This window comes from Halichoerus grypus, chromosome 10, assembly GCF_964656455.1.
Source record: "Halichoerus grypus chromosome 10, mHalGry1.hap1.1, whole genome shotgun sequence".
Taxonomy (NCBI): Eukaryota; Metazoa; Chordata; class Mammalia; order Carnivora; family Phocidae; genus Halichoerus; species Halichoerus grypus.
This window is the reverse complement of record NC_135721.1, coordinates 118,247,340-118,272,433: the sequence shown is the minus strand read 5'-3', so window position 1 is coordinate 118,272,433 and position 25,094 is coordinate 118,247,340. Positions and strand designations below refer to the sequence as shown.

Here is a 25,094-nt window from a genome sequence, read left to right as displayed (position 1 = left end):
AAGCTTGATACCCGTCAGCTCAGGGTGGGTAAACCGAGGCCCCTAGGGCCCTGTTAGGGAGGGGCTCAATTCCAAGCAGCTGTTCCAGGCAAGAATCAAGCCTTGGGAGAATTGTCCTCTACTTGTGCCTCCCAATATGTCCTTGACCCTAGGCCTGTGGCCAGAGTTGAGTCTAGTTTCACTTCCCTTTGGAAGATGAGACATCATAGGGATGGTCCTTGCCTCTTCTTTGCTTGTCGCAGAGCCTACATTTCTAGGAGTGGTTCTCCTGGGGGCCCCTTTGTCTCAGTTTTGTTCAGCGGAAGAGTCAAGAATCTTTTCCTCTCTCCCATCAGATGGTCCAGAGAAGGGATGGTAGAGGGTCTTTGTTGACAACCTCCTGGAAATAGTTTAATCAGGAGTCTGGCCAGCTCAGGTTTGGGTTCTGCCCAGAGCTCCACCAGCAGCCGGAGGATGGAGAAGACCTACATTAAGGATGCCCATGGGGTTGTACTCCAGGATGGTTTGGGGGACAGAACATACTGCCCGTGTCAGTTTGCCCGGCCGCACGAGCTGGCAGGATTCAATAACAAAGATTTATTTTCTCACAGTTCCAGGGGCTTGATGTCTGAGATTGAGGTAGCAGGGGCACTGGGTCCTTCTCAGGGTTGTGAGGGAGATCTGCTCCAGTCCTCTCCCCTCACTTTCGGGGCTCTCTGCCAATCTTTGGGATTCTGTGGCTGGTAAACCTGTCACTCTGAATTCTGCCTTCATTGTCCATGGCGTTCTCCCTGTGCACGTGGCTGTCTCCAAATTCCTCTCTTTCATAAGGACACCAGTCCTGTTGGATCAGAGGCCCACCTTAACGACCCATCTTAACTAATTACCTCTGCAATGACCCTATTTCCAAGCAACATCACATTCTGAGGTACTGGGGGCTAGGATTTCAACATATGAATTTGGGGGAGCACAATCCAACTCACAACAGTGTCCCATCAACTGTAAGGAGTGAGGATAGCAGTTCAAGCCTTGGGGATGCTGAAATTTGCATCAAGGTCCTACGTGACTGTCCCTCCATAAGCTTGTATGCTCCAAATGGGCATAATGCTACCGACCTTGCAGGATTTTTGTGGGAATTAAATAAGATAACATTTGGGAAGGCACTGAGTGTCTGGTACCTGCTGAGCCTAGGCAGTGAAGTCATCTGCATTGGGGACCATCCCCTGAGCTGGCCTTCTGAGACATCTCATCTTGGCAGAGATGCAAAACCAGCAGCAGAGAAAACCTAATTGTGGCTTTCACTTCTCCTTTGGGCAAAACTTGAGGTCATGGCTAGGAGATTGGGAATTCATGCGTCAGAACTCCAGGGTTAAAGACCCGCAAAAGCTCTCTGCTGAAGATGTGACTTTGAGACATTTTTAGGGGCACTACCCTCTTCATCAGAACCTCCCAGGCATCCTGCACACATCTGACTTAGGGTGCCCTCTGCTACCTCGTCCTGGGACTGGTCTCCTCACTGCCTACCAGCGAAATCCTTCTTCTTCCAAGGAAAGGGAGTTCACGCCACCCTGTGAAAACCCAGGGGTGGCCTAGCCTTGGCATTTTTCTTCTCCCCCTCGGTGGGACCACTTGACCTCTCTGTTGGGTGCACCCCAGGCCTGCACAGACCTTGACCTGAAGCAAGGGTGTTGTGTCTGTCATTGGTCCTTTATTGGAGCTCAATCCCACCCCTCACCTTCTTCCAGGACTGGGCTGAAGTTCTAGCTTACTGATAATATTTTTTTTAAGATTTTATTTATTTATTTATTTGAGAGAGAGAGTGTGTATGTGTGCACAGGGTGTGAGGAGGGGGAGGGACTAAGGGGAGGGAGAGGGAGAGAACCCTAAGCAGACTCGGTGCTGAGCTCAGAGCCCCACTGGGGCTCGATCTCACGACCCTGACCGAGTGGAATCACCCAGGCACCCCTGATTACAAAATATCTTTATAGGCAGTATCTATACATGATAAAAATGGTACAAATGGTACAAAAGGGTGATATTAGCTCTTCCTTCCACCACTGTCCCCAGGCCTCCAGCTTTCTGCCCCAGAGGCAGTGTCTTTCTCATCTTTACAGAAGTACTTTGTGACAACAGAAGCGCACACGATAACACGGGTTCCTACATCTTACTTTCTGCACGTCATAGACCTTGGAGGGAGGGCGGAGCAGCCGCAGACTATGAGCAGCACGTGGTCGCTCAGGCACCCCCACAGCTGTCCACCTCCTGTCCCATAGGACATCCCTGGGCTCAGCCAGGCGGGGGCTGGGGCCCTGGGACCGATGAGGGGTGTCCGGCTGCACCGCTGCGGGGGCCCACAGTGACCCGCATGCCCAGGCCCGCTAGTTTGAGCCTCCATCAGGTCGTGGATGTCAAAAAGCCCAGCGTCTGTTTGATGACTATGTGGACAGCGGGAACTTCGGGCGACCCTGGCTCTCTGGATGAGACCACCTATGAAAGACTGGCAGAGAAGACACTGGGCTCCTTAGCAGAGTCTGTTGAAGACCTTGCAGACAAACCTTACACCTTCGGTGACTATGATGTCCCGTTTGGGAGTGGTGTTTTAACAGTTAAACTGGGTGGAGATCCAGGAACCTACGTGATCAACAAGCCGACCCCAAGCAAGCAAATCTGGTTATGTTCACCATCCGGGGCAGGGCAAGACTTAAGACTAGTTGGGGAAGAACTGGGTGTACCCCCACCACGGTGTGTCCCTCACCAGCTGCTGGCCACGGGGCTGACTAAAGCCTTAAAAACCAAGTTGGACTGATCTTCTCTGGCCTATTCTGGAAAAGGCACTTGATGCCCAGCCCAATTCTAAAGACATTAAACGCTATAAAGCCAAGACCCCAGCTTCCTTCTGCAGCTGAGTGTCTGGTTTTTTCCATTCTCGCTTTTGAGGACAGTTGGACAGTGTGTTATGGCTCTGTGAAAAGAATGCATTGCCTCCCACCCTCTCTCAAGTTCGGATTTTTAATTTCCCTAGTTTTTTTGGATTTATTGTCTGATTTCCTCCCTCACGGTACATCCCTTCTCTCTCTCTTTTTTTAAGATTTTATTTATTTATTTGACAGAGAGAGACACAGCGAGAGAGGGAACACAAGCATGGGGAGTGGGAGAGGGAGAAGCAGACTCCCCGCAGAGCAGGGAGCCCGATGCGGGGCTCGATCCCAGGACCCTGGGATCATGACCTGAGCCAAATGCAGATGCTTTGAGAGCCACCCAGGCGCCCCTCCCTTCTCTTTTATAATGTCCATATACTAACACATTTATATATATAACCTTACAACAAAGAAAAATAAGAAGGGGAAATTCCAGGAGGAGAAATGACTTGATTTCACTATTCATCCTTTGAAGGACTTAACTACAAAAAAACAAAAAACAAAAAAACAAAAACCACATGAAGAGCAGCTGGCCGACCTCACCTTTCTGTCCTCAAATGAGGCTCATTAAAGAGTTGCCTCTGAATGTTAAAAAAAAAAAGAAATAGACCTTGGAGACGGTTTCACATCAGCACACGCGGTGCGGATCTGGCTCATCTGTCTGAATGACCGCAGAGTATTCCGTTATATGGATTCACAGTGTGACCCGTCTTTTCTTGACGGACATTTAGATTAGTTCCATTCTTGCTGTGACAAACTATACTGCAAATAGTATCATTGTGCAAAGGTATTTGTGCGCCAGTGTGACTTTGTCTGTGGGAATTCATCTTAGAAGAACATACTCTGGCTGGTGGGGTCTTCGCACGTTTTGCTCGATTGTTGTTGCTATATTCCCTTCTAACAAGTTGAACTCATTCACATCTGTCTGTTTCATTTGGGGAAGGACTGGGGGTTTTGCCTCTGAAACTTGGGCCAGGAACCAGAACCCACTTCTCATTTGTGGCTTCTCTCAGGTCTACTTCCTGCCCACATGGACCACCTTTTAAAAAAATCAATTATCTTCCCCTCTAAAAGTCAAAACCAGGGCACCTGGGTGGCTCAGTTGGTTGGGCGACTGCCTTCGGCTCAAGTCATGATCCTGGAGTCCCGGGATCGAGTCCCACATCAGGCTCCCTGCTTGGCAGGGAGTCCACTTCTCCCTCTGACCCTCCTACCTCTCATGCTCTCTGTCTCTCATTCTCTCTCTCACAAATAAATAAAATCTTAAAAAAAATAAAAAAATGAAAAAAATAAAAGTCAAAACCACATGCTAAAATACATGTACTGTGTGGAAATATAGTCTTCCTTATCTTATTTACAACTGTATACCTTCCTCCCAACACACTCTCTGATCCACAAGAGGCACTTGATAAATATTGGATGAATGAATAAATGAGTGAAGGAGACTGATAAACTTAAGACCTTGACTTTTCATCTCTGACACTTAAGTGGGCAAAATGAAGACACATTCTAGAGGAAAGCCGATTGGTTGCCTGACCCGAAGCCATCTTCCTTTGAGCAAACCCTGGGTTTTGCTCCTGGCCACTGCTCCTCCATGTCATTCTAGTAAATTCTGACTTGTCTAAGTCTGTCAATACCATTCCTTTGCCAGTGATCAGCTTAGAAAAGGCATGTGATCCAATCCTGGCCACTGAGAGGTGTTGAAGTCCCCTGATGAAGGTTTCCTCACGGACAATACATAAGCTGCCTGGAGAGACATAACTCTGTGCTGCTGGAGGTTGTCATGTAAGTATGTGATACCTGGACCTGTGGCAGCCACCTTGGGATAGTGAGGGGAGCCAGACAAGGGTAGATTGACATGTTGATGAGGACAGAGCAGAAAGAGAAAGAAGCTATGCTTTTGGTTACACATGGAGCCACTGAATGCTGCTAACTGTGGTATTTGCTATTATATTAGACAATAATTTGTTTTCATTTTCTCTTACTTGCAGCTAGAAACATCCTGAATGAAATCTATTGCTTTGATAAGTTATAAAAGTCACATGCCTAAAGTACATTTACAATGCAGACGAAGGACACTGGAAATTCCAGAAGCCTTGTGTATTGCAAATTTGTTTTGCCTAACCAACTGGGGAAAACTAAAATGAAAGTACTAATATATATATATATATATATAGTTCAAAATTTGGCAATAGAGGCAAGTACAAAGGGAACAGATTTCTGTTTCCTCATCATCAAAGGTGAGCAATTTCAACATTTTGAGATATACCCTTCCAATATCTTTTCTGTTTCCTTACATGTGAAGTAAATGTAGATAATAGTAAAATATAATAGCAATTATCTAGTTTGTTTATTTGTTTGTTTGTTTTTTACCAAGCATAAACATTTTTCTCTCTGCTGTCAGAGAGCTTTCAATAATGTGATTTTTGATGGTTGCATGCATTTTGGAGAACAGTTTTGCTGGATTTCCTGTTGCAGCATCATGCCTTCCAGTTCGGGAGGTCTAGTTACTTCATCTTTTCCCTCTCTGGTTGTCAAGGGTCTAAAGGGTGGAGACCAAATATTGTGGCGAGCCTGTGTTTCTCAATGGGGTCCTCTAGTCACTGTGATTCAAATCACCCAAAGAATACTTTAAAATGCAAACTCCAGGGGCTCAGACTCCAGGGACAACACTAAAGCATACCCTCTGGGTGGGGCTCAGGAATCTGCAACTCATAGCAGCCCTCTAGGTAATTCTGATGTATGCTGAAGAGTAAGAAACACATCATTCAGCTTTGATCACTTTCCAGGCAAAACCTACCCACTCACAACCTGAGTTGGGGCACCTCCTCCTGTCCATTTGGGCCGGTGAGGTTTTACACCAGCGTCTGCCTCTCCTAGCTTGCACTAGAGTCTCTGTCACTCCTTGCACCAATTGCTCTCCACTCTGGGGAACTTCCAGCCATCAAACTCTTTTCTATTACCAGAATTCCGAGAACTCTTTCCTGCTTCCCTGCAAATTCCACCTGTTGGCCCCAGGACTCTAGTTGACTCTAGAACTGTCAAGACCAAGTCTGATGCCTTTCACATACAATGTTTCACCCATATATTCTTTCCTTTGTTCATCCCATACAAAGGCATGGTGCACCTGCCAGGTGCAGGCTAGAGCAAAGGTGTGATGGGGAGTGAGACTTGTCCCAAGGCTGGCTGCTACTCAGCTCTCAGGTTCCAGCTTATAGTGTCCCCTCTTGGTGAGGTTTCCCTGGGCAACCATGGGCCCCACCCCCGTGCCACCATCATCAGGCTCAACTTGTGCATCAGTGACTCTTCATTCCTTAACTGGTTGCACCTTCCATTCTTGAAGGATATTTTTGCTGGATATAGAATCCAGTTGTTCTTTTCAACACTCTAAAGATGTTACACTGTTTCATGGCCTCCATAGCTGTGAGTGGCATCATGGATCCATGACTCATGGATCTTTCAAATTACTGTTCCCCTATTATGACATTTTTCTGTGACTTCTCTCAAAACTTTTTCCTAATCTTCGGTTGTTGTATTAAGTTGGCAGTTGTATTAAGATGTGCGTAGGTGTGGTTTTCTTTGTATTTATCCTGCTTAGATTTAGTCGAACTTCCTGAACCTGCAATTTTATACCTTTCACCAGACTTGAGACACCTTTGAACTATGGCCATTATTAAAATTTTTAAAAAATTTTTTTGGCCTTATCCTCTTTCTCTTTTCTCTTTCTAGATGTACAATTACATCTATGTTGGGTCTTTTGATATTGTTCTATCAGTTCCTGAGGCTCAATTCATTGTTTTATTTCAATCTTCTCTCTCTCTGTTCTTCAAATTGGATACTTTCTCTTGAGGTTGCTTACTTTTTTTTTTTCCCTACCACTTTCAATCTGCTGTTAAATCCATCCAGTGAACTTTAAAATTTCAGACATTGTGAGTTTTCAGCTCTTGGATTTCCATTTGGTTCTTTTTTAAAGTTTCTGTATTTCTGCTGAGGTGTACTACGTGTTTGTACATCATGAGTATATTTTCCTTATGTCCTTGAGCATAGTTACAGGAGGTCTTTTAAAACCCTTGTCTACTAATTCCAACACTTGGATCCTTTCGGTGTTGGTCTCTTTTGATTGTCTTTTCTTTTGAGTGTAGGTCATGTTTTTCTGCTTTTTGCACATTGAGTAATTTAGGATGTATTCTAGGCATTGTGAAATGATATGAAAGCTTTAGATTCTGTTATGTTCCTCTGTAGAATATTGCCTTTCTTTCTTTCTTTCTTTCTTCTTTCTTCTTTCTTCTTTCTTTCTTTCTTTCTTTCTTTCTTTCTTTCTTTCTTTCTTTCTTCTTTCTCTCTTTCTCTCTTTCTTCCTTTCTCTCTTTCTCTCTTTCTTTCTCTCTCTTTCTCTCTTTCTTTCTTTCTTCTTTCTTTCTTTCTTTCTTTCTTTCTTTCTTTCTTTCTTCTTTCTTTCTTTCTTTCTTTCTTTCTTTCTTTCTTTCTTTCTTTCTTTCTTTCTTTCTTTCTTCTTTCTTTCTTTCTTTCTTTTCTTTCTTTCTTTTTTCCAGGCAGTTACTTTGGTTGATCTTAAATGGTCTTCTCTGTGCTGGGAAGAGTTGAAATCTCAATTCAGTTATTTCAGCCATAACTGGGACTGTTTAGAGTCAGCATTGTTCATGCATATATGGTGCAGGAGTCAGCCAGAGAGTTAGGCAGACTTTATACACAGAATTTGAGGCTCCTCCTTTTCTAAGAGGATTCTTCCTTTACTTTCAGCCACTATGGTTGCCCCAAACTCTGTCTTCAGGTTCTTCAAACTGGCAAGACTGTCGCCTTCCCTCAAATTAAAAGCTGTAAAAATTGGGAAACTCAGCCAGTGCTGATCCCTTATTTCAAGTTTTAACTCCCCTCTGGTATCTCCCATCTTTGGACCACTACCCAGCAACTTCAGAGGGTGGTTCTGCCCTTTTTGTCCAGCATTTAGGGTTGTTATATAAGGGAGGGTGGTCTGGTAGGAGCTACTGGGCCAATACTTGATGAAGAAGAATCTCCATTCCCTTCCTTGCACTTCACATTTAATTTGTTTTCTGCCTTTAAATTTTATTTATTTTTAAAATTCCAGTATAATTAGTATACAGTGTTTATTAGTTTCAGGTGTACAACATAGTGATTCAATAATTCTATACATTACTCAGTGCTCATCACAATAAGTGGACTCTTAATCCCCTTCACCTGTTTCATACCCCTCCCCCACACCTCCCCTCTGGCAACCACCAGTTTGTTCTCTATATACAAGTCTGTTTTTGTCTCTTTTTTTCCCATTCATTTGTTTTGTTTCTTAAATTCCCCATATAGGTGAAATCAAATGGTCTTTTTCTTTCTCTGATTTATTTTGCTTAACATTGTACACTCTAGATTCACCCATGTTGTTGCAAATGGCAAGATTTCATTCTTTTTTATGGCTGAGTACTATTCTATGTGTATATGTATATACCACATCTTCTTTATCCATTCATCTCTCAATGGACACTTGAGTTGCTTCCATAATTTGGCTCTTGTAAATAATGCTGCAATAAACATAGGGGTGCATATATCTTTTTGAATTAGTGTTTTCATTTTTTTTGGATAAATATCCAGTAGTGGAATTACTGGATCATATGGCAATTTTATTTTTAATTTTTTGAGGAACCTCCATCCTCTTTTCCACAGTGGCTGCACCGGTTTGCATTCTCACCAACAATGTACAAGTGTCCTATTTCTCCACATCCTCACCAATACCTGTCATTTCTTGTGTTTTTGATTATAACCATTCTGACTAAAATTTATTTTTTATTATTTTGAATTTTCTGCCCTCCCACGAGACTCTAAGTTTCTTGGGGGAAGGTGGGGATGGTACTGTGTCTGTTTTGTTCATAACTGCGTCCCCCGCTCATGGTGGTATCAAGGTGGCTCAAGGTAGGTATGAAGCTCTGGAAGCCAGAAGTCTGAAGTCAAGGTATCAGCTGGGCTAGGATCCCTCCAAAGGCTCTAGGGAAGGATCCTAACTTGCCTCTTCCAGCTTTTCATGGCTCCTGGCGTTCCTTGGCTTGTGACAGCATCCGTCCAGTCTCTGCCCCTGTCTCCATGTGGCCTTCTCCTTGTGTGTCTCTCTGTGTGTCTTCTCCTCTTCTTACAAGGACACTCCCATTGGATTTAAGCCCCAACCTAGTCCAGTATGATGTCATCTCTATCCTTACCTTAATTACATTTGCAAAGACCCTATTTCCAAATACAGTCACAGCCTGAGGTTCCAACATGGATTTTGGAGGGACACTGGTCAATCCACTACACCTCTCTGAAATGTGCGAATGTACACTCCAGCAACAGTGTGCTCATTTGGCTCCACATTGCTAACTCTTGGTAGCATCCACATTGTTCAGTTTTTAAAACTTCCAGAACTGGGAGAGAATCAGTTTCTGTTGTCATAAGTCAAGAAGTTTGTCATTATTTTTTACAGCAGCTCTAGGAAGCTAATACAGAGGACAATGTGATCATATTTAAGTTTAAGTTACCTTGAACCATTCATTTCACTGCCAAGAAATTATTGTAAGGATATTTTCTCACATTTCTGCCAACACATGTGCACAAGGAGACATTGGTGGGGAAATGAGGGTGGAAATTTGCACATTACAATTCGACTGTAAGAAAATAACTTTATGTTTTGGTAGCTAAACTACATATAGGGGATTGTTAACAATTGGGGAATCTTGGTTAAATGTAGATAGGAGATTTTTGTTCTATTTTTGTAGCTTTTGTGTGACTTTTAAATTATTTCAAAATAAAAAACTACCAAAACATAAAGTTACATATTCATTGACATTCTACTATAGGGAAGCACATTTTCTTCTTATTTACTTACTTATCTATGTCTATGTGGACTAATGGATCTTTTTTTTTTTAAAGATTTTATTTACTTATTTGTCAGAGCAAGAGAGAGAGAATAAGCAGAGGGAGCAGCTAGCAGAGGGAGAAGCAGGCTTCCCGCTGAGCAAGGAACCCAATGCAGGACTAGATCCCACAACCCTGGGGTCATGACTTGAGCTGAAGGCGGATGCTTAACCCACTGAGCCACCCACGTGTCCCAAGGACTAATGGATCTTTATTCAGTGGGTTATAGTTCATTAATATCGTTATTTATTTTGATGCTCAAATTATCCCAGATGTGTCCAATGGGAGACCACTGAAGCTGACTTATACAGTCCTTTCGATGCGTCTCTATAATCCTTTGAGCACGTCCTTATTTTGTGGTGCAAGAAGATACTTCACATTCATTTCATACTTCCCCTGCCTTAGCCTTGGTATCAGTCCTTTCTCTAAGGAGCCTGGCTCCTTTTAGTGGAGAATGGTATTTAGAAATTGAGATCTGGATGATAGGTGTGCTCATTGCACCCCAAAAAGTAGGGTGTAACTCCTGATATAATAGAAGTACACAGAGACACCTAGGAGTATTTTTTTTTTTTTTTGCCACAAACTCATATCTGAATCAGACCAGCCTCTAAATCTTATTAATAATTTACAGAAAGTGCAGGGGAAGGGATATATGTTCAAAGACCCCATAGAAATGCAGTTAGAAAAAGGAAAAATAGGAAATTCTACAGGGCAAATGATCTGTTTTCTTCAACCAAAAGATGAGAAAGGGAAAAAGCAGATGTAGGCGGCTCTTAGAAGCTTAGGAGCCCTGAAAGATTTTAGATCTTAGGTGTGTAGAGCCTGGTACACACTGAGTAGGAAAAAAATTTATGAGACAATTGGGGAAATGTGAACACTCACTGGATATTTTGATGATATTTGTGATTTAGTATTAACTTTTTTTTTAGAGAGAGAGAGAGAACACGCTTGTGCAAGCAGGGGAGTGGTGGGGGGCAGAGGGAGAGGGAGAGAGAATCTTAAGCAGGCTCCACGCTCAACGTGGAGCCCGGACCTCACGACCCTGAGATCATGACCGGAGCTGAAATCAAGAGTCCGATGCTTAACCGACTAAAGCCACACAGGTGCCCCAATTTAGTATTAACTTTTAAGGTGTGATAATGGTATTGTGGTTATGTAAACAATGCTTACTTTGTTAGAGACCTATACTGAACTACTTATGGATGAATGTCCAGGATGTCCAGGATCTGCTTTACAATTATCCGGTGTGGGGGGGCGCCTGGGTGGCTCAGTCAGTTAAGCATCTGAGTCTTGATTTTGGCTCGGGTGGAGATCTCAGAGTGGTGAAATCGAGCCCTGTGCTGGACTCTGTGCTTAGTGCAGAGTCTGCTTCAAATTCTCTCTCCCTTTCCCTCTCTCTCTCTCTCTCAATAAAATCTTAAAACAATAATAATCCAGGGGCTGCCCGGGTGGCTCAGCTGGTTGAGTGTCCAGCTCTTGGTTTGGGCTCAGGTCATGGTCTCGGGCTCTGCGTTCAGCGGAGTTGGCTTGAGATTCTCTCCCTCTCCCTCTGTCCCTCCCCACTGCTCCCCCCCAAAATAAAATAAATAAATAAAATCTTAAAAAATAATAATCCAATGGCAGTGGTGGGGAGTGGGCAGGAGTTAGAGGAAATTAGAGGGGCCATAAATTAATTGCTCAAGCTGAGTTATGGGTCCCTGGGGAGTTTATTTTAATATTCTCTCTACTCTAATATATCTTGAAATTTTTCATGATAACAGAGGTTTTTTTTTTTTTTTTTTAAGGTTTTCAGCTAGCTGCTCAATTCTTGGCTTATAGCTTATATGAATCAGTGTCTCAACAGGAAATGGAGGACATATTTAACGTTAGGACAATTGGAGGAGGGTTTATCTACAAAGGGACTATTTTCAAAGGAAAGGGCAAGATACAGAGAGTGGACAGAGCAGGAACCTGGAGCTGGGGACAGCTGAGCTGTTATACCTCAGGTGCCACAGGAGAAGGGAGGACACCCCGCTCATCTTTCTCCCTCCCAGACCCTGCCAGACCCCCTTGGAAGCCAGAGGGTAAGGGGCCCATTGGTGTGGTCCACACAGATCAGCCCCCTGGGCACAGAGCCCAGTGGAAGGGCGAAGAGGAAATTAGGAGCTCGAAGGGAAACTCCTTTCCTGAGTTAGTTGCCTGGACTCACGACGTTTTTCTCATTCTTCTCTAAACTCACAGCCGTCCGGTTTCAGCCCCACCACTGCACAGACCCTGTTCTCCCTGAAGTCACCTCCATCATTCCGTGCCCGTGGTCAGTTCGCATCCTCCATCTGGGCCAGTCTCTGAGTAGCCTTTGACCGTTGACCCTTCCCTCCTTGAAACATTTGCCTGCCTGGCTTCTGGGACAATACCTTCTGCACTCCTTCCTACCTCACTAACCCTTTCTTCTCGGGGCCCTTGGCCTGCTCCTCCTCCCAACTTCTAAATGTTGGAGTGTTCTGGGCTCTGGCCTGGGCCTTCCTCTCTTTTCTCATTCCTGGGTAACCTCATCTAGTCTCTTGGCTTTAAGTATCTTCTATATGTATAAGGCTCATGTTCTATTTCCAGCTCCTATCTCTCTCCTGGGCTCCTGACTCACAGCACCAAATTTCTACCCAACATTTCCGTGTGGGTGTCTGGTAGGCATCTCAAAGGGCTCCTTCACACGTCCGTTCAGTAATTAAGCCACGTACTTAAGGATCTTCTTCCCATCAGACCCCACTCCAATTCATTAGCAAGTCCTGGCAGCGCTGGTGTCCAGAAGGGGACCACTCCTTGCCATTACCATTGCTTGTCCAAGGTTCCCCTATGTCTCTACCTGGACCACGGCAAAGAACTTCTTACCTAGTCTCCCTGATTCCCTTCTTGCTCCCTTGTAGCCCATTTGCCACATCGCAGCCAGAAACATCCTTTAAAAAAAGTGAATCTTGTTAAAGACACTTTGGTGACTCTCCATATTTCTTAGGACAAAACCTAAACCCCACAAGGCCTGACTTTGACCCGGGGAGAGAGGTTGGCTCCGCTTGGAGACCAGTTACCACAGTCCATTACCCCAGAGAGGCTCCAATCTCTTCATTCCTTGTATCTTCTCAGTAAAGGAACATGTGAAGCTTGTGGAGAAGGGGCCTCTGGGCATATGAGATTGAGAAGATTGGCCTTGCTCTAAGGAGGGGTGGGCAAGACTCATCACATCGTCTCCCAAATAGAAAAATTAGGTGTTCCCCTAATTTTTAATAAACATCATTCCTTTTTGGTGTATTTTTTGGGTCTGCATTTATACCCTTTAACAAAGTATTCCATAATCCCAAAATAACCTTACCAAGGCCTCGGATGCTAGGGGTGGGCAGCAGTGGAAAAAAAGTCATACTTGATTGGGCCTCTTTTCTCCAGGGGCTGCTTGATTTGAACTCTCAGGAAGCTAATCTGCAAAGATGAATTTGCATCTCTTTACTGGACTAATATTGCCTCCGGTGCACTGGGAAGTAATGTTTAAAAAACAGATCCCATACTTATCTAAGCACAGTTATTTTTCATGGCATTCTTATATGATATTTTAATAGTGTTTCTATGTTAAATGTAAGTATCTAAATTTTTAGACATTTTGTAAATCAAACCTGTAAACCTATTTAGAATTGCTTCAATTTTTAATAGTTCCAGGAGCCCCCACACAGAAAAGTTCTGAACTCATTAAAAGGCTCAGAGTTGTTTTAGGCTCAGAGTTGTTTTATGTTACTCACAGTTATGGGTATTTCTTTTGGGGGTGATGAAGGAGTTCTGGAATTAGATAATGGTGATGTTTGTACTAAATACTAAAAAACACTGAATTATACACTTGAAAGGGGTGAATTTTATGGTATGTGAATTACATCTCGATAAAGCTGTTATAAAACAAAGTACATAGGGATGCCTGGGTGGCTCAGTCAGTTACGCTTCTACCTTCGGCTCAGGTCATGATCCCGGGGTCCCGGGATTGAGTCCCGAATCGGGTTCCTTGCTCAGTGGGGAGTCTACTTCTCCCTCTGCCTCTGCCTGCCACTCCCCCTGCTTGTGCTCTCTCTCTCTCTCGTTTTCTTTCAAATAAATAATATCTTTAAAAAAAAGTAACATGAGCCACAGGTAGAATTTAACATGTTTTGGACTCTTAATCAGGAGTCAAACCCAGATCTGCAGCCTCCAGCCCGTGTGAGACTGACCGTGGTCTCAGCAAGAAAGGGTGGGGCACACGCTCAGCCAACCTCTTCTGAAGGGGCTGCAGTTCTCCCCATCACCACCACTCAATCCCTCTAGTGCTTTTGGACTTCAAAGCTCTTGGATGTCTTTAAAAATAGGTTTTTTTAATATTTTATCTCCCTTCTCCAGTTGTTCTTAGTGGGAGTTTTGTCTTATTGCTGTCTTTATTTTTTTAAAGATCTTCTTTCCTATTTGGAAAGCAGACTATGGCCGGACAAGAGTGAGAGCAGGGTGGCCGGGTAGGAGACTGAGGCAGTGGCCTAGAGGAGCTATGTTGGTGGCCGGGACCGTGGAGGTAGAGACAGAGAATGAGAGCTATCTCTATGTGCCAATATGAAAGGCAAGGACATACTTTTAGTTGAATGAAGCTAGGAGCACAGAAGTATATAAAACATGATGTCATTTTTTTGTTAAAAAATTGTGTGTGTGTATATATATATATATATAATACTTAAAATGGAGTAGTCTTCTTTTTATTTCGATGTGCTTTTCTCTTTTGTCTTTCCTAGCCATAATCTTTTTCTCCATTACACCCTAGATATCTTTTGGGCCAGGCAGAGATTCAAATCTGTTCCAGAAAAAGTGCCAAGAGACACCATAGCACCAACTTTTGCCATTTAAAAATCGGATTATACAACAGGACAATAGCCTTGCAAGGCGAGTTCTCCAAATTCCTGTATCAGGAAGCAACCTTGGAGAATTTGTCCCAGTTGAATTTTTCAGGGACGTGGAGTAGGTACCGTTGTCCACCATTAAGGCTTAGCTGGTGCCAGGAAGAAAGAAGGTGTAATTAGGAGCCACGAAAGAAAAGCCTGTCACCTTCTTGACCTCTGGAGTTTGAGGAAGGAGAAGGACAGCGAAGCAGGAGATGAAAGCCTAAGATGGGTGTCCTAATTTCCCTTCTCTGGACTCAGGTTTGGAGGGGGAAGGTGGATTAGTGAGAACACGGAAGACAAGGAGGGAATCATTGACCCTGCTTGCAATTCAGCCCTCCTCTGGGACAGTTCCCGGCGCATAGTACATGCAGGATAACAAGACAGCTTGGTGGGTTGGGCGGCGGGGAGATGGGGGGTGTCTAAGTCAGCTGGGCTGTCATAACAAAATAGTGGAGACTGGGTGGCTTAAACAACAGAATTTATTTTCTCACGGTTCTGGAGGCTGGGAAGTCCTGGTCAAGGTGGTAGCCAATTTGGTTTCTGGTGGGGGCTCTCTTCCTGGCTGGCAGACAGCCACTTTCCCACTGTGTCCTCACACAGTAGACAGAGAGAGAGAGAGACCTCAGTGGTGTCTCTTCTTGTAAGGACACTAATCCTACTGGATCAGGGCTCCACCCTGAGACCTCATTTTACCTTAATTACTTCTTTACTCCAAATACAGTCACATTGGGGGTTAGGTTTCAACATATGAATTTTGAAGGGACACAATTCAGTTCATAGCAGGGGTCCTTGGAATTTAGTTTCCCTCAGATGCTCTAGGATCTTGGGGGGTCTGAGCAGACCCAGTCACACGAGGAGCCGAGGAGCCGGCTGCAGAGCTTACCAGAAGGGACTCCAGTACCAGAGTGAGGTACTAGATTTGTCCTCTGCTTACAATCCAGCATGCACCGTGCTGACCTGTTGGCACTTGGCAAATATTTATTTTTATTTATTTCTTTATTTTTAAAGATTTTATTTATTTGAGAAAGAGAGAAAGAGAGCACGAGTGGAGGAGCAGAGGGAGAGGGAGAAGCAGGCTTGAGCAAGGAGTCCGATGTGGGGCTCGATCCCGGAACCCTGGGATCGTGACCTGAGCAGAAGGCAGACGCTTAACTAACTGAGCCACCCAGGTGCCCTTGGCAAATGTTTGTTGAAAGAATCAACCGTAGCATCTTTTTGCGCGTGAGTGTCTCTAGTTCTTCAGCCTTCAGGGGTCACTGTCTCCTTGAACATCCACTGAATATCGGCCCCCAACTCTGCAGAAAATCCATTTGAGTCTTTAGAAAATGCTGATATGTTTCAAAAGATCTGTCCTACGGCTGTGTGTTGTGTTTTTCTCTGAATGGCTCCATTGCTTCCGGCTTCTCTGTGGTTGCTGGCGGCTACTTCGTAGTTTCTTCTGGTTGCAGTTCTTTGCCTAAGCCATTTTACTCCAAACATTCCTAGGAAGCTAAGGTTGGCTCCAGGACAGCACAGGCTCCAGACTCTGGCCTGGTCTCGTTTCTGCCTCAGAAGCACATGGAGCCATGGCCTCCGATGTCCATCACAGCGTTTTCTAGTTTATCCACATGGGTTTGCGCACCAACATTCACCCGGGAGGACGTGACTGTTTTCTGGAGCTTGGTCATGATCTCGCATCTTCCTTGTGGCCCACAGGGTCTCACAACCCAGCTGGGGTGTTTAGATGGAACCCTAGGGGCTTCTGAGAAGGTGTTGATTTAGAGGGGAGGACGGATGGGAGAAGATAGGAAGGAAGAGAGGATGGTGGGAAGTGAGTGAAGAGGAAAAGCAGAGTAGATAGATAGCCTGACTCCACTCTAGCTGCGATATGCATCCACGCCACCTAGACAGCTTGTTAAAATACAGATTTCTGGGCCCCCACCCTGGAGTTTGAGACTCAGTAGGTTTGGGGTGGGGACCAAGAATTCTCATTTCTAACAAGTTCTCAGGTGATGCTGATGCTGCTGGTCAGGGGACCACACTCTGAGGACCACTGACCTCATCTCCAACTACCTTGGACACAGCGCACCCCATTCGGATACGGTGTTTTGCTCTTCACAATGTGCAGGCAGATCTGCTCCTTCCAAAGTATCTTTACAGCCAAGAGCCGAGTCCATCTGTTTGTTCATACAGTAGCAAGATGTCCAACAAATCCCCAAAGAAGCTAACGAGCAACTTGGATCCAACTCTTTATTGTCTGTCAGAGAAAAGGCATCCATGCTTGGTAATGAGCCCTTGGTTGCTTTGCTGGGCTCTGAGGCCAGAATAAAGCACCTTGTCATCTAGCTGGCAAAGGCCCCAGTGGACGATATTGGACCAGAAAGCCTAACCACATCACACTTTCCCGAATAGCACCTACTTAAGACCCCATTAAATTGGGGGTACAGTGGATGGTTTCTACTTTCAGAAACCCATTTATTTCCATCTTGGTGGCGTGGAGGGCAGGACAGGGTGTGTGCCCCACATTGCACAAAGGCCTGGGGCATGATGGCCACTACCCCCTTGTACCTATCCCATCAGCGATTAGCAGCTGCCCGCACAGTCTGACCCAGAACTAAGTGGGAGCGTGCTCCATGGGAGCAGGTGGGCAATGCTGAAATGCACCCAGGATCTGCTAACAGGATCTGCAAGGCCTGGGACACAGCTCCAGGCTGGGTGCATAGTGAGGCCTCGAGAAATGTCAGCCTTGATGATTATGGGTGTGATTAAGAAGAGAGTGCCCCAATCACGGTCTGGTGTAGAACTCTCTCACTTGATGCAATGCACAGCCTCCTTGTGGGAGGAAATTAGCATTCCTGATAACTGCTTAAGCAATTTTCTGATAAACTTTAACAAGATTAAAACGTCTTTGGGGAAATCAGCTACCCACACATTCAGCTGATTATTAGACATTCTTTGTCTTGTATTCAGTTTAATAGTGATTATCCAACCATTCTCTTTTCCTGCAAAATGCTCTTAACAAGAGGGAACTGTGACTTCACTCTGTGGCAAGATTGAAATAAAATTATGACACCTGCTTATAACGAATTTACGCGAAAAATTTAAAACGGTCATTATAGAAAAAGGACATAGGAATCGGAGCTAATATTTACTGAGCACTCACCACTTGCCAGATGTTATATGAAAGGTTTTGTAGAGCTTGGCTCACTTTCTCTTCATAATGAGTTGGGTTATAATAGCTCTGTCTTACTTATAAGATGCTCAGAGAGGTGAAGCGACTTGCCCAAGATCACACAGCCAGTCAATGGCAGAACTGGGCTTTGACTCCAGACCTGAGTGCATAGCTAGAGCCAGCAATAACTACATTCTTCTGCCTCTGCCAAAGGAATTATAGTGGGAGATGGAGGGTGGGAGAGTCTCAGAGAGAGAGGGATGCCATAGGATGGTAGGACAGGAGAAGAGGGAGAGATCCCTCCCGGGGAGAGACGTGGAAGGAACTGTGGGGGAGGAGGTGGGTCAGCCCGGAAGAGGAAGTAGGGGGAGGAATATTGGAGGCAGTGAGAAGGAGCAAGGACATGAGCAGAGGCAGAGCCAAGGGCCAGGCAAGTTCGGCTGAGATCGTAGAGTCCAATGTGGCAGCCACCGGAGTGGGCCTTGGTCCTTTCCGTAGTGAGGTGGCCTGGAGTCATCTAGTGTTGTGGACCCCACCTGCTGCTAGTTGGGTTTTTAGGACCCTGGATCCCAGTTTCATCACTTCCTAGCTGTGTGACCTTGGCACATAGCTGTCTGGAGTGAAGGTTTCCTGATCTGAAAATTGAGGGGCAATGATAGCATCTCTCCCATGGGATCACTGTGAGGATAAACGGGGTAAGCCTTGAAAAGTTATTAGGACATACCTGGCCCCTTCTGGGGGGATCTATAAAAAGGTGGGGTGTTCCTGTTTTATTTCATTAATTGATTTTTAGCAAAGTATAGTTAGCACACAATGTCACAGAGGCTGTGGATGCACAGAATGGTGGTTGCACAAATCCCTATGTGTTCTGCTCTGCTCACCGCAAGTGTAGCTACGAGCTGTGAGGTGTTCCTGCTGGGGTGCCTACCTGAACCTAGGGTAGCATCACGTCGCCCTTTCTTGTCTCAGGAGGGCTGTGAGAAAAATTTTGAACATACTTGAGTATAATTTCAGGCTGTTAGAAAAGTTGCAAAACAGTACAAAGAATTCCTGAACACCCTCCACCAAGACTATACATGCATGTATATATATATATTTTCCTCCTGAACTGTTTGCAAATCAGATGCAGGCCTGGTGGCCCTATACCCCTAAATACTTAGGTGTGTGTTCCCTAAAAGCAAGAACGTTCTCTTATATAGTCACAGAACAATGATCAAAGTCATGAAATTGACAGTGATATGATACTGTTATATTGGAAGACCATATTCAGATTTTGTCAGTTGGCCCATGACATCTTGTACAACACGAGAAAAAGTCTCGGAACATATCTTGCATTCAGTTGTCCTGTCTTCTTCGTCTGCTTGAGTTTGAAACAGTTCCCTAGTTTTCTTTGTCCTTCATGACCTTGACATTTTTGAAGAGTACAAGCCAGTCAGTCACTCTCTTTAGATTTGCTTGATGTTTCCTCATAATTAGATTTAGGTTAGGGGTTTTTGGGCGTGAGCACATCTCAGTTCGTCACATCACTTTGAACATTTTTGTTCACAACCTAAAAATGGGGTGCCCTCACAGGAAGAGGTGGGGCGCACTGGACTGCCTGCAGAGGATGCCCTGAGGGACTCGATAAACACGCGAATGCCCCAGGACCCCTGGGCGCCTGTGTGGGCCAGGAACCTGCCAGGTTAGCAGTTACCGAAGTTCCTGCAAGCCTACCACTCCAAGACATGGCCAGCAGATGGCAGTGCAGTCTGCACTTTGAAAGCAGCTTCTGGGCTTCTGGAAAGATCTCACTGTGCCTGGTTTCCTGTGAATACAAGCTAACATCCATCAGGAGAGCTTGCTTCCTTAAGCTGCCTGCCTCCTGCTCTCCCATCTTGTCCCTTCAGAGGGACCTCTCGATGCCTCAAGACCTCAAAGTGGCCAGAACTCACTTGGAGGCTCTTCAGCCAGGGAGGATCCACTCCTGAGTGAGAGACCCCTCTTCTGAAAAGCTAACCAGGAACAGTTAAAACAACAGTAGGGATACTACCCACGCCCAGCATTTACTGAGTGCTTACTGTGTGCTAGACGCCGTGATTAGCACGACTCATTCATTGTCTCCTGCAGGCTCACAACAAACTCAGGGTTTGCCCTGAGGGAGAACTAGTACAGACTAAGTAACCTGCCCCAAGTTACACAGCAAGGCACCATCACCACCTCCAGTTTCATCGTGGCTGGAATTCATGTTTGAGTTAGAGGAGGGGATATACCACAGGCACATGCCCCGAGAGCCCTGGGAGCATCCTGAGAAAGGAGGGGACACGCATCCCTGCCTATGGGGGCCAGTGTGACTGGGCCTGGAGTTGCCCAGGACAGACCCTGGGTCATCCCCCCTGTGAAGGGGGCTCAAGGGGACTGCTGTCTAGCAGACTCTGAGGGGCTGGAAGGGCTGGGCAGCTTTCAAAGACTGGGGGACACTGTGGGACATTTGGTCTGTGTGATATCATAGTGCAAATCACACTAGTTACATTTGTTTCTACTTATTTAGTTCTTTTCTAATAGATTGCATTGAGGGGATTTTCAAGAGATGGGGTCCATAGTATCTGAGAGGATGGTGTGAAATGAGCCTGGAGATGTGGGCAGGTGGGAATTTTCACCTAAGGGTGTGGTCAAGAGAAGTGGCCTAGAAAACAGAGAAGTCTGGGGCTCTGGAAAGAATCCTTATCAATATATACTGCTATTGAGGCAAACACTGCCAGTTGCTTATACAAGACCTCATCTCCCATTCTTCCTTATTAGCAGAACCCTGGATTAGCTGAAGTGGCCACCTGCCCAGCTCAAGAGCCCTGGCAATGTCTTGGCCAATGAGATGTGAGCCAATAATGCTGGCAGGGTGTATTAGTCGGCGTTCAGTCGGGAGAGGGAAACCGCATGGCAATTTGAACAGGGAGAGTTTAATATAAAGAATTATTAATTATAATAGGGGATTGCAGTGATGAGGGATTGGCTAAGAAGAAGCAAAGAGAACATAGGATAAGGAGCAGCCACTGCTCTCAGAACTGAGCTGGAGCTCAGAGGGGTCTCGGTGGAGGCACTGGGATGCAAAATCTTCATGGGTGGGGGTTCTGGGGGGGCTGCTGGTGTGGCAGTGCCGCAGGCTGCCCCCCACCGCAGGGCCCAGGGGCTGGAGGAACTGCCCACGCGGAAGGAGGCTGCGGAGAGAGTGCACCCCAACCGGGAAGGGGGCGGATCCCGGAAAAAAAAAAACAACCTTTAAAAGGGATTAGGTCTGTCTGGCTTGTCCCTTTTATACTTTGATTTTCTCTTTCTTCCTGTAAACTGGATCCAGAATGAAGAGGACTTGGAGCAGAACTGCAGCTGATGGGTGATGTGAATGAGAAACAAGCCATTGTGGTGATAAGCTACTCAGATCTTGGGGGTTTTTTGTTTTGCAGCACAACCTGGTGAAACCTGACCAATACACATTAAGAATGTCTTATATAATAATTGCCAGTTAAAGTAAATAGAAGATCTCTCTGTTTCTGAAAAGACTGTGAGGAGGTTAAGAATTATGGCTAAAGAAAGAGCTAGTAAGGTCTTATTCAAAGGGAAGGGGAAAGAGTCCTACAAATGATTCCTGGACATCAGAAATACTGGTACTTACAGATTTGTTTCAGGGTCAGGAGAAGGAATAAAAAGAACAAAATGGAAAGGAGAAAGAGAAAGGTAAGATGTTAAGGGAAAAGCAAAGAGAGTTTGAGAATACTGTGTTTATATACCACTCAACAGACTCCCTGATGTTGCCCAGGAAAATAAAAGGAATATTATCAAACCTCTAAAGCCTGGTTGCTGCTTACCTAAAGACCAAGTCGAGTTGCCCGCGTGAGACACCAGGCAGAGCATCTCCCTGGCCATGAGACATGATTTGAAGCCACTGTGTTCTCTCTCAACAGCATCTTAACATGCCTCGTCTGTCCTCATCAGCAAGCACAAGAGCTTCCCCCTGACTTCCAGTTTCAGAATGACCTTTGAGGTGTCCCCAGGGATCCACAAAGTTAATAGCTTTTATTTTGAGTCAGACACTTCAACACTTAGTCTCTCAATTTCGTGAGGATCCAGCTACTGGCTTTCATAGAATGTGTCAACAGACAGAAGCGATCGGCTCAGACGGGTGTGAGGAGGCTGAGGGCGGAGGGAAAGCCCGTGGTGACCCTCTCTATCAGCAGCCGCAGCAGAAGCAGAGACAAATGCTGGAGTGAGTCACAGAAAAACATGCCATCGATCATGAATTTAGCAGATTTGAGCAAATTGGAAAGAGTGTCTTCCAGATACAGGGGTATCTGCAACACATTTAAGGGAGACCTTGAGAGTCCCCGCCTGTCTCCCAGATACTAAGTAGGTCCGGTTTCCCAAAAGTAAGCGAGAGGATCTGGAAAGGTCTGGCCAACGTCTTTCCTTGGAAAGATGAGGACTCAGAGCAGAGGTGGACTGAGTTAGGGAAGGTCACACCTCGAGCCTGTCTTCAAGCCCCAGGGAGGTGGGGATCCGAGCTGGAGGGAGGACCCAGTAACCTTACCACCCTTCTGTTCTCTGGCCTCCTCACCCAGACCGACAACCTGAGGGCAAGATGAAGAGAGGACAGGTAGGAACGACACTCCGACACCACCCTCGCCCAATGTCAGCTGAACAGAGATAAATAAATTAAATCTCACCGGATAAAGGTGGCCCAAGTCTTTACCATGAGTCACAGGTCCCAGAGGGATGCAGAGAATCTGAGTCAAAGAACTCATCAGGCTGACATCAGTGATGATGCTGCATTGTGTATTCTGCAGACAGAGAATACACCTTCCATTCAAACACCCAGGAGAGATTTTATAAAAAAATTTTTATAAAAGCTTTTATAAAAATTGACCATGGCTCTAAAGGAAATACCAATATCTTTCCCCAAGATAGAAATCATAGAGACCTCTTTGGCCACCAAGTAATAAAACGAGAAATTAAAACAAGAGGAGAAATGGGACCAAAACCCCAACCACGTGGAAAATTTAAAACACCCTCCTCAAAATTTAAAACTCCATTCGAGAACAAAAGGAAGTCAGAATTGCAAGTTAAACCAGATTGCGGGGGGAGGGAATGAAAACACTCTGTGTCAAAAGCAATGAGATAAAGCTAAAACCATAGAAAATGTAGTCTGAAACGTTTATATTTCTGAAAAAGAAAAAGAAGAACAAGGAAAACAGAATCAAGCATTCAATCCAGGAAGATATAAAATGAGCAGCAAAATCAATCCAGGGGATGAAGGACAGAATGAAGACAAGCAGAAATTAATGAATCAGAAAACACAACAAAGGGAGAATTGATAAATGGAGGAGCTGATTCATTGTGGGAAAGAACCCCACACAGGAAAACAGACGAGCCGCTAGCCTGCCTCATCACAGGGCAAGACACGGACAGAGAAGGCACAATTAGGAATGGGAAATGACAGATAAGCATGATAAGAGAACATTTTAATATGTATTTTTAAATCACATAAATAATGCGCGGATACATGTGCTTTAGAAACAAGAGTCAAATAACAAGAAAAAAATATACTAAAAAGTTAAAGCCCTCTAAATTAGTTCGCTGGGGCTGCCTAACGAAATACCATGGACTGGGGGGGCTTAAGCAACAGAAATGTATTTTCTTATGGTTCTGGAGACTGGAGCCTTGTTTTAACTTGATCACTTCATTAAAGGCCCTATGTCCCAACACAGTCCCATTCTGAGGTACCGGTGGTTAGGACTTTCACGGGAATCTGAGTGGGGACACAATTCAGCCTGAAACACCCTCTTTCACCTTCTTCGCCTCAAGTCCTACCTCTTTCCCTGGAAGTGTCCTGACTGACTAGGTCCTCCCATGACATTTGGGGGGCCCAGGACAAAGGTCAAACTGAGGCTCACATGCCGAATGTCTACATATTTTCTGTAAATCCAGCTAACAAACACTTAAATAAAAATGTTCTATCTTCCTACCTCTAGGCAAATAGACCTGCATGTTGACCTGGAAAACCGGGTTCAGATTTAGAATTTCTGAACTCTCCAGAGTTCCTTGCCAGAATGTGGAGGTAGGAGCACCCTTCTCTACCCACACCTGACTCAGTCTACACCACGAGGGCCTTGTGCACACCTGTGTGCATGGGGACTCCAACCTGCACATCCAAGCTCCTCCCCCACCTCAAAGAGTGCGCCCTGGTTGGACCTTGCAGGGGTCACATCATCCTCAGGAGGAGGTACCTGGATGAGGCTCCCACACACCCTGGAAGGAATTCCAGGCTCCCGGGAATAGGGAGCCTGGTCTAGGAGGAAGGCTCAGGCTCTAGAAGGGTATGTCCCCTGGGGGTGTGGTGCATCTGGAGGGGGCTTGAGCAGGCCCCTTGAAAGTGCAAGCCCAAGGCAGAGGCATCTCTTGCTTGGGTCTAAGGGTGATATAAAACTGCTACAACCAGGTATTAGTGGGTATCTTCTCAGACCATTTTACATCCATTCTATATATAAAAATGAGACTCTAACTCCAAAAGGAAAGTTTATTTTAAAAAATGGGTTTTTCATTTTCCTGAGACTTGTGTCCCTCCCCCATTATGTCTTATAGGTTTTTCCATGTCAGCATATATAGATCTACTTTATTCTCTTTAACTGTTGCATTTAACGCAATGCAATGTTAATCCCCTTGAAAATTAGGATGATTTCAACTCAAAATAAGTTAAAAAATACAAATTACCAAAATTGACTTAAGAAATAAAACCACTAAGTTGGAAGTAGCTGAAGAAGTTGTCCAAGTGAACTTCATAGTTTGTCCCAAATCTACAAGTAACAGGTCATTCCAAACCTCACCAAACTCTTCCAGAGCATAAAGAAATAAGGTACACTGCCCAGTTTTTCTTATGAAGGGTACCAATATTGCTGTGGATTGAATTGTGTCCTCTCCCCAAAGTCATTATGTTGAAGCCCTAACTCCCAGTGTGATAGTATTGGGAGGTTGGGCCTGTGGGGGGTGGTTAGGTGTGGATGAGGTGCTGGGGGTGGAACCCTCTTACACAAGAGAGATCTCCCTTTCTCTCGGCCATAGTAAGACAAGAAAATGGCCATCTGTAAGCTGAGATTTGGACCCTAAGTAGGAACTGAATTGGTTAGCACCTGGGACTGATTTGGGACTTCTCAGCCTCTGGAACTGTGAGACATAAATTTCTGTTCTGTAAGCCACCCAGGTTAT

General features: G+C 45.1%; 1 long non-coding RNA gene and 1 pseudogene across 3 annotated transcripts in view; both read left to right on the top strand.

The window, feature by feature from the left end:
- LOC144379288 (uncharacterized) overlaps positions 1-25,094 on the top strand; it is a 1,054,371-nt gene that overhangs the window by 846,129 nt on the left and 183,148 nt on the right. The window lies entirely within an intron of this gene.
- Positions 2,094-2,926, top strand: LOC118541774 (frataxin, mitochondrial pseudogene; annotated as a pseudogene).